At 33.7% G+C, this 19116-nt stretch overlaps 1 protein-coding gene across 5 annotated transcripts in view; it reads right to left on the reverse strand.

Moving 5' to 3' along the window:
- Positions 1–19116, reverse strand: part of LOC145254880 (uncharacterized) — an 814065-nt gene that overhangs the window by 119239 nt on the left and 675710 nt on the right. The window contains exon 6 of one of the 5 annotated variants that reach the window (XM_080113773.1): positions 12370–12451. The exons of the other annotated variants lie outside the window; for them this stretch is intronic. The gene's annotated coding sequence lies outside the window, so the exon portion shown is untranslated. The remainder of the gene's footprint in view (positions 1–12369; positions 12452–19116) is intronic. 5 annotated transcript variants of the gene reach the window in all.

Genomic DNA, 19116 nt, shown 5'->3' on the forward strand with positions numbered 1-19116 from the left:
GCTTCATAAATTAAAGGATTGGTATCAATAAAAGATGAAATATAACTGAAGAAACATATTTCCATATATATATATATATATATATATATATATATATATATATATATATATATATATATATATATATATATATATATATATATATAAATTCAAGCCATGACCATTTTCATCAGTTTTTGTTTTGTTTTCATATTAAATACAGCATTTCCAGTGAGAATAGCATTAATGGATATAATTTCATTAGATTTATGACTTTAGGTTTTGAAAATATATATGGCAATAAAGTTACACAGAATTTTCCGCGTTTCATCCCCGTGAGGATTCATTATAATATGTGTGCATGAGGCTTTTTTTGTACAGACATTTAAAATTATCATAGACACTTGAAAATTCACTATGTTATTGCCATACATCTTATGACATGAGTTACCAATTGATATATGATTTTAGGTTCAAAGGAACAGCTACAGCAAGAATTGGAATGCACCCTACTTAAACCTGATTGTTACAGCTGGTGAATTTCAAAATTGCAATCTGAACGTAAGGACACTTTACAAGAATGATATACAGTAAAAATTCTGTTTTAAACTTGGAAAAACTGCCACAGAAACGTATGGAATGTTTCAGACAGCTTTTGAACCATTTTGCATTAATCAGGCAATTGTGAATGGCATAAGAGATTCAAGGAATGCAGGAAGTCTGTGAGGGATGATGAGAGGTGTGGGAAAAGTAAGAGAGTCAGAACACCAGAGTTAATTGGCCAAATAAAGAATTTCATGGATAAGGACCGTTGTGTGTCTATAGAGACAATAAGTGCACAGTTTGATATCAGTGTGGGAACTGTACACACAATTATTTGTGTGAAACTGAAGATGTGGTAGATTTGCACAAAATTTGTCCAAAGAAGATTAGAAAAAAAAAAAACATTGTCAAGACTAAGATGGGCAATTTTACAAAATTTAAGAGAAGTGGGATGCCCTTTCACCGGAGTATTGCTGAAGACTAATTCAAGAGAATGGTCCAAAATATTTCAGGCTGTCAAACTACAGAAGGGCTATACTACTAAATAATAACTTGTGTTCCTGTTGTATTTGTGTTACATTAATGTTCTAAAGTTACATTTAAATAACAATTTTCCATTGTGCAGAGTTTCTTTTTGCCTTCTCGATTTGAAGCTAATTTTTTAAATTGACGTGAACCCTAAGATACTTCAATTAAAAGCCAAATATGAACAGGTAAAATTATAGAGGAATAAAAGGTGGCTCAAATGAGGTATAGGTTGTTTAAACAGTTACATTAAATTTAGCTTGGATTTGCGATTTTTGAAAAAATTACAAGTGCAGACTTTTTTGGGTGGCACTGTATATATATATATATATATATATATATATATATATATATATATATATATATATATATATATAGAGAGAGAGAGAGAGAGAGAGAGAGAGGGATTTCTGCATTTCTCACGGTTAACAGTGGCCGAATTAATTTGGTCCGTGCTAATGGAGTCAGAGATGGCTTTGTTGCCAGGTTCGAATCTATCGACTGGTGTTAATTGTGACACCCTGCACTGATGATTCCCGAAAAGAATGAAAGGCTAGTGTTTGTAGGTATTTAATAATTATTATAGTAACTAATTATATAAATATATATATATATATATAACGAAAGATAAAATTATTTGTGTATCTCTCTATCTATTCATCTATCTATCTAATTATCTATCTATCTAGCTTAGATTTGCGGTTTTTGAAAAAATGACAACTGCAGACTTTTTTGGGTGGCACTGTATATATATATACGCACATGCCAGATCATCATATAATGATTAGATCACTCTGACAGACATTAAAAACCTTAAAAATAAATATTTAAATTTCAACTGCATTTCTCATGGTTAACGGTGGCTGAATGGATTTGGTTCTTGCTAATGGAGTTACAGTTGGCTTCATTGCCGGGTTCGAATCTCTCGGGCGATATTAATCATGACATCCTGCACTGATGATTCTCGAAAAAATGAAACACTGTATGTATTTAATAATTATTATAGTAAATAATTATGTCAGCCCCTTTAAGAAACTCGTTTCTTATTGTTGAGCACTTTTCAGTTGAAAAAAAGTCGGTCACTTTAACTCACATGTGCAGATCATCATATAATGGTGAGATCACTCTGACAGACGTTAAAAACATTTTAAAAAGTAAATATTTAAATTTCAGCTGCATTTCTCATGGTTAACAGTGCCCAAATGGATTTGGTTCTTGCTAATGGAATCAGAGATGGCTTCGTTGCTAGGTTCGAATCTAGCGACAGTCGAACATGTCATAATCACGGTATAGTCACGTTGACACACCGGTTCTCGCTGTATATTGTGACACCCTGCATTGATGATTCCCGAAAGGATGAAACACTAATGTCTGTAGGTATTTAATAATTATTATAGTAAATAATTATATATATATATATATATATATATATATATATATATATATATATATATATAAAAAACAACACTAGCTAATAAATACTGGGAACTCAAAGAAAGAGGACATTCGCCGGTAGTCGAATGGAAAATAATAAGACAAGCTACCACGTGTAGGCAGTTAGACGACCCATGTAAATTATGCCTTCATGAAAAATTTGCTATCCTGTACTTTAAAGAACCCCAAAATCTATTAAACTGTAGAAGAGAAATAGCAAATAACTGTGTTCACAAAATAAAATTTACTCTAGGATAGCGATACAAAATAGTTTTAAAACTAACAAAAACAATAGAAAATAAACAAATAAATAAATTAAATAAACATGAATATACATAAACGATCACACATATATGCATGTATATATATATATATGCATATATATGTGCATATATGTGTGTACACATATGTATATTTATATATATATATAAAAAAAGAAGAAATGTCTGCTTTAAATCACTAAACTAGTTTTAAAACAGATCCTTTGTTCGATAAAATGCATGCCAATTGGCTGATAGGAAGGGGTGCGGTGGATACTAGAAAACTGATTGGCTAACTAAAACCCTCAACAGAAGAGGACCATATAAAAACAATAAACAACCACAGAATTTGCGCATAAGCCTGACGAATCCTAGAGTGGATGAATATTCAGTGTAGCTTAATCGCCATATATATTTTATAAATTACTAACTAGCTCTACCTACGTATTGAGCACTTTTGAAGTAAATACTTAAAGTTTACGCATAAATGTATACTTTCGTATATTAGTTTTATGTGAGTAAATGAAGTAGTTTGGTCCTGAGGCAGAGGTTCGGCAAATGGAGAAAAAGGCGGCTTTGTAGCTGGGTTTGAATCTCATGACCGGCAGGAATTGTTATCATACACTGATGATTGCGTAAGCATGAAACACTAGTGTCTGTAGGTATAAATTAATTATTATTATTTAATTATAATCATAATGTTGGAATATATATATATATATATATATATATATATATATATATATATATATGTAATGCTGAAAAACAATATATATATATATAAATAAAAATAATATATATATATATATATATATATATATATATATATATATATATATATATATGTATATATATGAAAAAAAATACACAATTATTTCCTATGAAATATATATATATAGATGTTTCATACTAAAAAAAATGTCACCACTGGGAGTTGAAGAGAGTTATAAAGCTAATGAAATTACATCCATTAATGCTATTCTCACGCGAAATGATATATTTAATATGAAAACAAAAACAAAAAAGATAAAAATGGTCATGGCTTAAATTTACATAGATACACACACACACACACACACACACACACACACACACACACACACACACACACACACACACACATGGCATAATCACGTTGATACACCGGGTCTCGCTAGATCACCGGTTAACCCCCTTCTCCCCTTTTTCTATTACCTACTCTCTCTCTATCACAAGTACCATTTTATACTAAAAGTTGATGGAAAAATGACTCTAAATGTTCACCCTCCCCCCGAGTAATTTTTTTCCTGTTAATCCCAAAAGGATGAATATTACAAGAAAAAAATATGTCCATATTCTGTTTTAGGTAATACTGAAAAAATATATCAGCACTGTGTGTGTGGTTGTATGTGCCTTCTGTAGTTTCCAATTTTTTAACTGGACACACACACACACACACACACACACACACACACACACACACACACACACACACACACACACACACACACACACACACACACAACTGTGCTACATATAACAGATAACTATATAACCGATTATTTTGTTGTTTTTTTTTAGTTTTGGAATCTTTTGAGATGAGGCTTCATAGTTTGGTGCATTCATTTTTTTTGTTATGAGGACTGTTATCCTCATCTTTATAGTCGTTGTTTCACCACGTTTCAACCAACTCATCCTCTGGTCTTCTGCAAAGCCCATAGCACAGTGGATAGAGGCGTTGAGTTTCTACGGTTCCAGGTAAGCATTGTCTGAAGATAACGGTTTCAATCCTATCAAAGCAGACCAGAGGATTAGTTGGCTAAAACGCAGTGAGACAATAACTATGGAAGGCAGTAATTACTGAGGATAAATTACAAGACTCAGCACTCCATCATGGTTAATCACCTGAAGAAGGCCAGAAGGTGAGTTGACCGAAACGTGGTGAAACAACAGCAACAACTATAAAGATATGGATAACATTCTGCATAAAGAATGAATGCACAAATTATATAAACGATATTACATGCACGTAAAGACCCTCATGAATTAACATGGTGTGATCCGTTTTGATCTTAATATTAGTTGAAAATTAAAGATCTTTTTTATATATAAGAATATGTATATCGTGACAGTTTCCAATGATATATTTTTATTTTATGGTAAAAGATGTACCCCGGCGTTGCCCGGTATTAAACGTAATGTTAAATTACTTAAAAAAAAAAATGAAGTAAAAAAAAAAAAAATGGAAAGAAAATTAGACAAGTGCATGTGATAATTATGTTTTTTCTAAACAATTCACTTCTTGTAAGTAAAGAGAAAATATTCGAGCTGAGAACGAAAGCAAAACCTAAAGACAGTGAGTAAAGCACGATAACCATTAGGCCAGCTTGCCACAGTCTTTAAAAATGTTTTCAAACCTACTTATTCTTAACATAATGTGAACAATTCACGCATGCGGTTGTGAAATAGCAAACACAAAAAAATTCTATGACTCCCACGCACCAATTTTTCAATTTTGACCCCTTAACAAACTTTTTTCCGGATAAAAACCGATTAAAATGTTTTCCACATGTCTGAATAGCCTATATACCAAATTTCAAGTCTGTAGATCAAAAATCCGTTGAGTAATTCGTTGAGTAAAATTCGTTGAGTATATAGATTGAGAAGTGTTCACACACACACACACATTCTCACTTTTATAGACATATAGATTACGTTCATACTTTACATTGCATTGGGTCAATCAGAATTATTTCTTTCTTAATCACTTGCATGGTATTTTTTGGTTTCAGACTCTGAAAATTTTCTGATTTTACCCCAAGTTCGAAAAACAAAAAAAAAAATGCTCACTCAGGCACATAAAGAAAAGCATGTTACGTTCTAAAGTCTTGTATCTTAAATTGCTAAATCATCGTTACTTTTTTAAAGCAAGATCAACATGTCAGCGACACATTTCTCTTTTTTGGTCTTTTTAAATCATTTTCTTCTCAGACATTTTATCATCCTTCCAATACATTTTTAAAGTCAAACTCTCAAAGTTTGTTATTTATGATATGCCATTTTCTTATCGACGTCATAAATCTGTAGTTGGGACTTAAAATATGATTATTATGATCTATCTATATATCGATCTTAGTTTATATATACATACATATATATATATATATATATATATATATATATATATATATATATATATATATATATATATATATATATATATATATATTAGAACCCTTCAAACCACTATAAATGATATTGCATCAAACAGTAACGTTCTAAAATGTCTTGCATAATTCGTATTGGACGGACTTTGTTAACGGTGTCCACGAACTTGCTGATTTTATTACTCGAATTTTTAATCGACCTATATTTTTGATCGACTTTTCATCGACTCTATATATTTTAACTTACCATTGCCTAACGCTATAAATTGCAAAGTTACGAAATATATATATATATATATATATATATATATATATATATATATATATATATATATATATATATATGCCCCCCACTTTCATGTAACACATGGAATTGTGAATAAAATTCAAAGATTTTTTTAAAAAACCCAATCATATTAATACAAATAAATTTCAATATATCCTTGACTTGTCCATCAAGTTTCAGTAATGAATGTCCAGCACTTTTTTGTTTTATCACCGTTTAATGATATGGGGAACATTTTAGTAATCATCTCATCAGTAGAAAGTGCTATCTTGAATCTGCTTCAGACGTAACCCTACAGATTTTTATCTGTGGTGGTATCTCTATGATAATGGTTATTAAAACATCACCAAACTGCTACTGAACTGAATAGGTAAACTCAGGAATCTGATCCTGAAATGGGCTTCACACTTACCGGACCCTAACCCCCTCCCCCTCAAAGATAAAGTCTATCACAACAATCACCTAACTATTTCTGAATAGCTAAAATCAGATAAGTATCAAGAGTAGAGTGTGTTAGAGTTATGGAAAATTTTGCATACCATGTCCAGTCACAATTTATAGAGTGTAAAAGCCATTCGAGAATAATGGTTAACGAGATAGATCAGTTGTCAGTTCACTGATAATGAATATTATGAGAGGATTGAAAATAATGAATGAAATGTATCAAAGTTGATGACATATGACGAGTGTTTATTGACATGAGATTTAAAGATGACCATGTTGTAGCTCTCAGAGAAACAATCTCCTGGCAACGTTTCCTGCAGGAAGTTCTGGGACCCCCCCCCCTCCAAAAAAAAAAAACACTGTTCATGGAAATTCAATTTAATGTTAGAAACATAAAGGCAAGTTCTTTATAGCCATGGTAGTAAGGTGAGCTTTTTTTCCCAATGTGTTCCGATGTTTCTTTTTGTATATACAGCAACGTTTTTAAGTGCTTTTATAATGTTTTCTGCGAGTTAGGATGTTTTTCGCTTATTTACAATTATTACTGCAATCTTGCAAACTATTTTGCCTATTTACGATTTCTTCCTGATGGCTAGCCTTATTTTATAGCAATGGTTACTGCTTTTCTAACATTATACGATCTATTATTCGTTTACTTTAAACCGTTTGGTTTGTCTGTCCTACACCATCTCAACCCTTTTGGGGTTTGATTCCAAATCACAACACATAGTTTAAACGATTAATCAAACAAAAGTTGCTATCCTACTCAAACTGACAAGGAGTTGATAATCATAACTTTTCTAATGGTATTACAAGTGTAAGTGAATGCAAAAGATATGGTTTGAATCCGGTCAATTTCATAGTCTGCATGTGTATGTTGCAGTGAGGGTTGAGGATATGTGTTGCTTGGAGAGAAATGGTATAAGAATGATATGATGGATGTGTAATGTGAGTTTTAAAGAGATGCTTAGTTCTGATGACCTCAATGGGAGATCATATCTGGACGGTATAGTGAGATGTGTGCAGAACAGGAGACTTTGATGGTATGGGCACATTGAAAGACTGGATGAGAGTTCTTAGGTTAGTAGATGCTTAACAATTAATAGGTTCAGTTCACATGAAAATGGCTAGGAAAACGTGAAAGGAAGTTATATAAATGGATGAGAGAAAAGGAGATACATAAAGACCTGACCAGAGATAGGTTAGTTTTGAAGCCAATTTCTTAAAACCCTCTCACATAGCGTTAAACTGAATATGATGATCGCCATATCACCACAAATTGTTGGAACAGAGCTGACTCCAGTCTTGACATCATCTATCTCAATAGAAAGGAGTCACAACTAACTGTCTTCAAAACACTCACACCACGAAACCACTGAATCATAGCCCTGCCATTCCTTTGCATTTTCAGAAAACCAAATTAGTGGCAGCTGAACATATTCATGTACATTGCACTGTAGACATAATTTTTTTTTTTTTACACACAAGAATCACCACTCATTAAGGCCCGGAAGCCACTCGAGGATAAGGGTTAATGGGTATACAATGGCCAATGTGATTATAGCGTTTTTACGAGGAGCGTGTAATAAGTAATACCCCTGACCCACTTCCAGTTGTCTGATCTAGCTGAAATTTTGCATGTGCAATGATTTATATCTCTACGGGTTATGTGGCAAACTACAGCTCTGAACTAATTGTGGTTTCTGTTTTACAGGTGTTTGAACTGAGTCAGGTGTGAAATGGAGCCTGTTGAATGTCAAGCAGTGATCCGATTTTTGTATTTGAAAGGACGCACACCACAAGAGACTTTTGATGAAATGAAAGAAACTTATGGTGATAATGCCCCATTATATGACCTTGTAAAATGCTGGCATCGTGAATTCAAACATGGCCGGAAGTTTGTGGAAACAGCTCCCAGACCTGGTCGGCTCCCTTCTGCCATTGATGAGGCATCTGTTCGTCAAGTTGAGGTTGCCATTTTGGAAGATCGGCGCATTACTATTTGCCAAATAGCCCAAGATGTCAAGATTAGTACAGGGTCTGTGGAAACTATCATTCATGGCCATTTGCATATGCATAAGGTGTCTGCCAGATGGATTCCCAGGTTGCTCACACCATTCCAGAAACGAGAACGCATCGAGTGCTCGAGGATGAATTTGGAGATGTGCCAAAAAGATGAGTCAAAGTTTTTCAAAAGACTGATTACACAGGATGAAACCTGGGTCCATCAATATGATCCAGAGACCAAAGTCCAGTCAATGCAGTGGAAGCACTTGGACTCACCACCTCCAAAGAAGGCAAGGGTGCAGCCCTCTACTGGCAAGGTCATGCTCACAGTCTTCTGGGACCAGGACAGAGTAGTGATGACAGATTTTCTGGCAAAGGGTACCACAATTACAGGAGCCTATCATGCTTCACTTTTGAGGAAATTAAGGGAAGCTATCAAAATCAAGAGGTGAGGCAAGATTAGCAAAGGTACCCTCAACCTGCAGGACAATGCTCCGGTCTACAACTCGCATGTCGCCAGATCAAAAGCACGGGCGCGTGGTTATGAAATTCTACCCCATCCTCCCTACTCTCCTGACCTTGCACCCTCTGACTTTCACCTCTTCCCAGTCATGAAGTTGTTTTTGAAAGGAAAGCGTTTCCCAGATGATGCAGCCTTGATTTCTGAAGTCACGTCGTAGTTGGAGGACCAACCTGGGGTGTTCTACAAAAACGGTCTCCAGAGCTGCATCAAACGATGAGAGAAATGCATAAGTGTGGGGGTTCCTATGTAGAGAAAATAACTGTGCCAAGTTTCGTTGCTCTACTACTATTGGAAGTGGGTCAGGGGCATTACTTATTGCACGCCCCTCGTAACATAGGTAGTGGGATTTTTGTAGGTTGGATTACATAGGGGACGGTTCATCATGAACTTGTTTACATTGGACTTGAAGATAATCAGATTGTAGTCACCTGGGAAGCAGGCCAACGGAAGAGAGTTCCACAAGCATGCAGTTCTAAGAAAAAGCTCTACTCATGGAATCTACATTTAGGTTTAGGCACAGATAAAGAGTGTGGGAAACTATTGGTAGTGGTTCTGGCTAGACAAGTGTTTTTCGTGAAAGTTTGGCGAAGGGGGGTCATAGATTGAAGCTCAGACGAGCACCTGCCATGGAAATAACGATAAAGCCGAGACAGGCTCGCAATGTCTCTTCCGTGGGAAAGAGGTTGCAGGGAAGAGAAAAGGGTTGTTATCTCGTCGAAAATTAACGATAGTATAAAATAGAAAGAAGCTTATGAAACTTCCTTATACTGTCTGTACATGTTTTTATTTATGTATGTGGTGCCAGTCATAAAGTTAACTAATTTGCATATTGCTTTTTGGAAAAGGACGTTCCATTAATTAACTATTCTTTGTTATTATTTTGCAATTCAATGATTGTTTTAATTGTACTACAACAAATAGTTTTGTTTAGGAATTGTTTTTATTTTGCGGACAATTGTTTAGCATTTGTGTTTGAAAGGGAAAATTTTAATGCACATGATTAGCGTGGGTGTCATTTGTTTAAGGAAAGAAAGACAAAAAGTCTTAAACTCGAAACCTGACCGACACAAGACAAAAACGTGTCTTATGCCAATTGAGACGTGGTTGGGTTTGACAATATAAAAAGCATTTCTTCAGTTGGTGAGATTAGAGTGGTCAAATGTTCCTTTCTGGTCTTTGTTTTAGGCTTGACCTAATTTTCTATTTGTCGATGCCTCCATTCAGTCTCGAAAGACAAAGGATACCCCCTGTAGGGGCAGCTGTGTGTGAAATTGTGAGGCAAGGGTTGCGCAGTCCCAAACCACACCTTTCCTGAATCAGCACTGTTTGAGTCCAGTGGCAAGGAGAAGTCCAGGACGACTGGAAACAATGCCGAGATAAGCGGAGAGCACATACAGCACCTATAAGTTCCAAATGGTCACTCATTTAGTACTGACCAGGTTCAACATTGCTTAACTTCGGTGATCCAGCTGGAACCGGTGTGTCAACGTGATTATGCCGTTTCTATTTGTAAATTTTAAGTTAAAAACAATTCACCATTCTCTGCATGCCACCACACAGGCAAATTGATTTTTCTTTCTTTTCCTTTCGTATGATAATATTTGAGGAGAATAGATAGTGGATGTTGGGTTTACTTTTGGTAGCCTTTAAAGTGAAGCAAGCCAATTATTTAAAAAAGGAGGCATTAAATTAATGGTTTAGCAAAATATGAAAATGTGAAAAAATATTCAAAATATTTGCCAAATTGATTGGAAAATTTTCTCATCTATAGATAAAAAAAATCTTCAAGGAGAGTAGAAAGTGGACCTTAGGTTTACTTTTGACAACTTCGTAACTCTTGCCTTCCTTAATTTGTCCCTTAATCTTCATATTCTATGAGTGATGTTTCTGATAAAGGGAGAAGAATTGCTGTTTTCAGAGTTGGAATCTATCCATCCAACACCTATCCTTAGCTAGTTTCATGAAGCTAGATCCTTAGCTAGTTTCCTTAGCTAGATCATGAAGTGGTATTTTCTTTAGCTCCATACATCAACTTGCATCATGGAGTAATCTATATATTAGTAGGATAGTGTGTGTGTTATTTATTTTGTGTGTCACACTTACATCCTAGTGACTGTAGTTTAATTGTTATGGACTCCCATTTCTTGTAATAAATACTTTTACCAAGAATTCTATATAAGTTTTGGTTTCAGTTTCGATTATAGCTGATGGCATCTATATTTATATAGTTTCGATTATAGCTGATGGCATCGATATTTTTTTTATAAATAATTTTACCAAGAATTCTTCAAAAGTTTTGGTTTCGGTTTCGATTATAGCTGATGGCACTGCACTCCAGTAATCTATTTTTTTTTTTAATAAATAATTTTATCAAGAATTTTTCATAAGTTTTGGTTTTGGTTTCGATTCAAGCTGATGCATCCAAGTCATATGGATATATTTTTTATTTTTGAAATCGCAACTTTATAATGTATAACAATCGATAGAGCATTAACTCTATAATAATATATACGAAATTTGCAAGAATTAAAATATCATATTTAAGCGTACTTTACAACTGGGCTTATAGTTAAATAATTAGAGATTTATAAAGAATCGGAATCGAAATCGGTAATTGTATCGGAATCGGGAAAAATATTGGAATCGTTCCATCACTAGTAAAAATTGAAACTTTGAACCATGATGGCTTCCTTTAATCTTTACATAATGTATAATTTATATACTTTCAATCTATAAGAGAAGATGTTCCCCATAGTTAATCTTTTTGCATGAGGTTAGTTACTTTGTTTTTCTACTTTGCATTTTTAATCAAGACATAAATATCTAAACACGTACACCAAACGAGAAAGGTTTGCCTCCTCCATAGATTGAATAATGTGTTCGATTTGAGATTCTTACAGTATTACCAATTTTAGTATCATAAGTATTTCCTTTACTATTGACTAGTCTTAAAGTCAGGATCCACTGTTAAGATTAAAAATATATCAATAAAACATAGAAGAAAATGTTAATCGTAATTTAAGTTTTGCATGCATAATCTTCAATGTATAGTAATTTATGATATGTATTGGTTTTAATTTAGGATATGTATTGGTTTTAATTTATGATATGTATTGGTTTTAATTTATGATATGTATTGGTTTTAATTTAGGATGGGGAATGCATGAAAAGAGGGCAAACAGACAATTTTCGTTTCTCTTTTATATAAGAAAATATTCAAACCTTTTATCATGGCTAGCTTCGTGAATAAACTTTTATTTTTACTAGTTCTTCTTTTTGCTTGCATTTCAAAGCCATAACTCACCTGAAAAATATTAAAAAAAAGAAAGAAAAATAAGTCGAAATTCACAATTAAAAAGAAAACTATTCAGATTATCTATCTATTTAATCATTTCTGATTCGTTCATTTCAAAACCTTTTAGCCAATCAGATTGTTTCATGTAAAACCTCATCAACCAATTATTAAACATTTTACTAAACTGAATACATACACGGTTAGATGAAACAGACTCCAGCTAGAGAAAAATAGTGTTTAAAGGGGGGGGGGCGACTTTTTGCCCATTGTTATCTCTTTTGATCAAAACAACATTTTACCTTCACATTCACCAGCCGTGCAAGGGAAAATATATTCAATGGACGTTCACTCAGTGACAGGCAATTAAATACATCCTGCTTTAACAGTAATTACATTTCTATTGTATTTATGCAATAAATAATTATTACTGTTGATCTATGCAGATTCGTTGTAATCTAATTTGTTTATATTTCACAAAAGGCTACTTTGTTTCATGCAAAAAAACTTGCACAGATACGTAAAGTTTAATATTGAAAAAATCTATATACACATGCATGTTGTGAGAGCTCATATGATAATCGATATTAAATATTTTTTTCTTGGATCATGCGAACCATGCATAAATTTAGCACCTCACTTATCAGGACAGATGAAAAGAACAGGTTTGCATAACAACGTATCAATGCTATTGATCTTGAAGATTCTCACACCTTTTAAGAAAATCATTATACTAAAGTAGTTCATATATAATGAGATATAATTAAAAAAAAAAAACTTCTGCAAATATTCACAGATTTGTTCAAATGCTACAGGTTCAAAACAGCAATCCATTTCAGATCCCAATAAAATGTATACACTCTTTAAAATGTCAATAAAATTAACATTTATTATGATAAAAAAAAAATTCATACATCAAAATACTGTGAACAAATGTAGAAGCCATAAGATAATTCTCGAAAGTGTTCAAGTTATTGGCCATTGTGGTCCAGGAACGGCTGACAACGCTTACTGATCGAATCCAAACGTTCCTTATCAGTTCAGTTGGGATGCTGGCACATCCTCTTTCAATGGTTGCTTTCAACTCAGTAATGGGAGCTGGTTTTTTGGTGTGGACCTTGTGTTTAAAATGCCTCCTCACCCCTCCAAAAATCCATGTGGGTTAAATCCGCTTATCGTGGATGGTAATCGATACTTACTCTTTATTCTACTCATCTGTTTGGCAGGGGACCATAAAAATAGGCTGTCACGTCATGATGATAGTGGCGATGTGGTCCATTCTACTGGAAGTACCATTCTTTATTCTCAAAAATCTCTTGGAAACGTTGGATGACATATTCATGCAGCAAGTTGAGATAATTTAAAGAGTGTATATACATTTTATTGGAACATTCTGTATATGATGACAACTAGTTGGACATAGTTTTGATCAGCTCTGATATATTAAACTATAATATTTGTGCACAATAGTCAAGAGTTCAAAACAGATTGAAATCTGCATTAGTTCTTTCTTGCCAGAATTCTGATACTTTCAGTAAACATAAAAAATGCAAGAAACTTGTATTAGTTGGGTTATCTGGACTACTGTTCTTATCTTGAGTGTTATTTGCACAACGTTTCGGTCGATGTAACTTCCAGTCCTCTTCACGTGTATCTTGTTGAACTCGGGAATATTCCTGTTTTGCAAGGAGCCAGTGAATAAAGTACTTCCTGTGGAAATACCTGGGAGCGAATAAAAAATATATAAAAACACACATCGTCTTGGGTCCATGTTTTGAAGCGTCTTCGTTACAGCAGGTTCCAGTTCCCCCAAGGACGGTTGGCGAATTCTCCAGAAGCAGCCAGCGGTAGATAGGTTTGTCGTTCTATGTTGTCTTCATTATGTGCATTATGTTTGACACGCATGCACCTACAACACTAGACGAGTCACAAACCGTTAAGATAGATATTTAGGACTCGAGGATAACAGTTCGTTATATATAGAACAACGTATATATATATATATATATATATATATATATATATATATATATATATATATATATATATATATATATTGTTAAGGATATATAAAAAACGATTTAGATAATAAGAACGCAACATATGACGATTTGATAACAATACAACACAGGGTGGAACGATAAAATTGTCGCCCTAGAAAAGACAACATGATTCCATTTCCATTTGATGAAAACCGGTTTTCTTTTTTTGTTACAGACCATCTACTGGTTGGCCAGTTGTGTACAAATCTGTATTCTCTATTATGTCTGAAAGTGACACAATTTTAAATGAATGAGATTGAAGATGCACAACTGTACAATTCATGCTCTCTACCGATCCAAGTTATGACAACAGGATCATTGCCAGCACCTTTAAAGTGCATCGCTGGATTTCCTTGAATAACAAAGGCGTGCCCAGGATGGTGAAAACAAAGTTTCGAGCCACGGTTATGATCTTTGATGTGGTTTCGAGTAAGGGCCACATCATGCCATCTCATATCTTCGAAGTCGGCTTGAAAGTCAACACCAAAGTGTAAAAGTGTACCTGGATGGATGCTGAAGAGTGTGGTGATTCCCTGGTGCAATCAGGTGGCCACTGGTAGACACTGGGTGTGGCAGAAGGACTCGGCGCTGGCCCACAAGTCCAAAGAGACACAGGCTTGGCTTTGGAAGAGTGTTCCAATAAAAGTTTTCAAATAAAGCTGTAGTGTTTTTTTTTCTTTAGGTCAACTCTTTTGTCGTTCCACACTGTAGACTTCACTCAAGAATATCTATTAATCAAGAATCACGTGCCCATATATCTCATGCTAAAACTCATGAATATTAAATAAGGTGTCTATTCCATTTGAGAAAGGTTTCAGTTTTAAATTAATGGATGATTATAGTTCTGACTTCTTAACTAGCTACTTCAGTTAATATAAGCCCCCCCCCCCATCTTTGGGTAGAGCACTGTCATAAGTAATCTCACCCACTACTTAATTTGCTGAAAAATGCGACGCTCACTCCTTATTTATAAACAAAGCGGTTAGAGCACTGTACAAGTGGGGAATGGATGTTTGTTTAAATAGACATTTGGCGAAATTATTTACAGGCGCCATTCCTGTGGGTCGATCGGTAGAACTGCTGACTGTCAATGCCATGGTTCTAGGTTCAATCCTCAGCTTGGGAGAAGTGCTAGTCTAGCAGCACTGATGAGTTATGATACAACGAAACAGGACTGTATGTCGATGACTACAAATACATATCTATATATATATATATAAAAATGTAATTCTTGGTTCGTTCAACATCGATAAAACCATATTTCTACATTACCAATTAAATTGAAATTTTCAGAAAATCTATCTGTAAAGTCAATGAATGTTTGCATGTTATTCAAATAATTTAACATTGCGAATTATAAAAATATTAATTAAAATATAAATATTTTTCGAAGTCGTTTCTGCGAGACTGCCCGGTTTTTATTTCCGGTAACTTCCGTTTCAACTACTCTCGAATTACAAGATAAGTAAAAAAAAAAAAGGGACTCATGCAGAGAGTGATCTGTGCTGAAATAATAACGTTATTATTTAAAAAGCCATTCTTAACATGGGGAAGGGAGGGTGTTTTGTACCTATTCTGTACTTTAACCTTACAATTAAATAAAAAACATATCATAAAACTTTAATTAAACGTGGAAATACGATTTAAAAAATAGCGCGGATCACTCTATGCATTAGCACAAAAAAAATCCCATATTTTAAAAATTTAAATTCATTCTTACCATATTTTTAAAATTTAAATTCATTCTTACCAATTTTTTAATTTTAAATTCCTTTATTTATTTTAAGGATTTTCACTCATGAAACATTACGTTTTAATTGTTTAGTTTCTTTCACGGCATTGTTTACATAAAAAAGTTTGTTTTAACTTTTTCTAAACTGTTTTATTTTTACGACATGCCTCAGCGTATTATAAACACCCTAACCTCCCCATGTTAAAAACGGCTTCCAAATTAAACACGCCCTTCCACAAACCTCGAAAGCCGTTCTTAACATGGGAAGTTGGGGGTGCTCATTCCGAAAGCCGTTTTAACATGGGGAGGTTAGGGTGTTTATAATATGCTGGGACGAGTCGTAAAATTAACGAAGTTGCTATTTATTATTTATTGCAAAAATTGCTTTAAATTTATTTATTTGACAAAAAAAGAAAATTTACATTTTGGTACTCCTTGGGCGTTGAGTTCCATGTCGACCAGCAGAAAAAAATAATAGTCGCTCCCTTAGTCTCCCACCCCACCCCGCACGTAACATATTTTATTTACTGACGTTGCCGTAACCAAACGATTATTTGTAACATTTACAAACATTTATTTATTTATTTATTTTGAAAAAAGTTTTACTCTTTATGAATATTAAAAGAAAAATGTTACTAAATATTTATTAATAATTTCTCACTTTTACAAACATTTGATTTTAAATTTCTTTTTAAATGACGACTTTTATCGACTTTATTTTTAATAGTATTTGCGGATGGGTATGTTGACAACAAATATCAGTTAAAAACCTTTCTAATTAAATTGATTTTGCCAGCCATTCGGTAACAAAATGACATAGCCTTAGCCCTTGCTGCATGAGGAATACCTGCGAGGTTGCTGCCAAGTAGAAGAATTATTTATTCTACTTTGAGACATTCAATTTTTCAAAAATCTCATGTTCGACATTTCCAAAACATCCAATATGGGGAAAAATATTGCAGAAATGCAAACTTATTGTTTAGGATGAATGCACAATGGTACGCAAAAAATAACTTGAGGCTCTTGGTTGATCCTTGCAAGATTTACGTGGCAATGTCAGACCATTTGGGAATGCAGTAATATTGCTTGTAGGAGATTTCAGACAAATGTTACCTGTTATTCTTCAATCAACACCAGCAGATGAAATAAATGCTTGCCTCAAATACTCTACTTTTTTATTCCATATGCATGTCCAGTTGTAGACTGTCCGATCCGCACAAAATTTTTTGCATCACTTGTGGGAAATTGGGTACGGAAAAGTGCCAGCTGATCAGAGTTAAGGGCAAAATTATTTGACTTTTAACTTCTGTAATTTTATTACATCAAAAGAAGAATTAGTTTAAAAGGTTTTCGCAGCTATTCAAATTATAAGAATTCCACTTGACTGAGTGAACGAGCTATTCTTGCAGGTCAATACAAAGACGTCCATGAACTTAACGCTATTATTCAATGTAAAATTCTAAGTGAGGTAGTCAAATACAAATCCATCAAAACTGTTGTGAAAGCATATAAAGTGGTTAATTATCCAACAGCTATATTTGCCAGGGATGCCACCGCATGTATTGTTACATGATAAGGGCTGTCCCCTTTTCATGTAAGTATAAAAATGGAGAATTTTGTTTAAAATGAAAATGAAATGGGATAGGCGAAATTCGAACCTCGTAATCTAGTTTAGAAATAGATTACGTGTGAGAATTTAAAAATGTAAAACAAAACATTTGTTTAGAAATAGATAAATATTTCAAGAAAAGAATGTGAGCTGTCAAGTTTATTATGAAATTTTAAATTGAAAGAATGCAGCTTATAAGATAATGTTTTTAACATATTAGATAAATAGGTTACTGAGAAATAGGAAAAGTTTTGGACACGTATGTCCAGGATACGTAAAAGAATGCACATGTTTTAACATGTGTATGACGTCACGGAAAATAGAAAGTTCTAGGAATAGAGAAAAACTTTAGTTAGAGAGTTAGAAGACAGTCAGTGAGAAAACTCAGGGACAGTCAGACGTCTGGAAGCGAGACGTCACTTCAAGGAAAAATGTGAGACTTTGAATTCTTGGTGATGGAACACGGCCGTGTGAAGAATAAACCATCAAGTGTTTTTTGTAAAGCTCGTCTTGTGTTTATGATTCTTATACAAAGGTAAAGTCCATTTGTATTATATATTTGTGTTATATGTCTTTACATACACGTCTCAACATCATCATGTCCGAATGTCTGAACACTATGTCTTCACTCAAAGAGTTTCTTCTTCTACACATCTAAGGAAAGAATGAACATTTAAAATATAAGAATCATAATATGAACAATCTCTCTAAGTCTCTCGTACAACAACTTATACAACTTCTCTCTCTCTGAGTCTTACAACATCCCTCACTGTAATAAGACTCTTTCTAAGCATCTCATTCTTCCTAAGCATCTCTCAAGACAAACTCTCACTAATACTCGTATCTTTACTAATAAGAACTCACGTAACATACGCACAAGTGGTACCCTCTTCTCAATGAAACACCTATATAACAGTATTGCAACTGAAATTTGGCATACTAATTATCATGTCGTGAAATATAAACCAATCCAAGCTTTGCAATGGCACATGGCTTGCAGTAAAAAAAATTAACAAACAATATCATAGAAACAACAATCTTAACAGGACCTTTCACAGATAAATATATCTTCATTCCATGCATTCCTATGATTCCACTGGATACATCATTACACTTTAGGAAATTGCACTTTCCAATTTTATTGTCGTTTGCAATAACCATCAACAAAGCACAGGGAGCAATCTTTACAATTACACACTGACTGTTTTTTCACAATTTATGTTACCTATTCAAGAGTCACCAAACCAGAAAATCTCTATATCAGCTAAGAAAATGGAACAACAAAAACTGTGTA

The sequence above is a fragment of the Euprymna scolopes genome, chromosome 3 (genome assembly GCF_053919585.1).
Source record: "Euprymna scolopes isolate OS-2025 chromosome 3, ASM5391958v1, whole genome shotgun sequence".
Taxonomy (NCBI): domain Eukaryota; kingdom Metazoa; phylum Mollusca; class Cephalopoda; order Sepiida; family Sepiolidae; genus Euprymna; species Euprymna scolopes.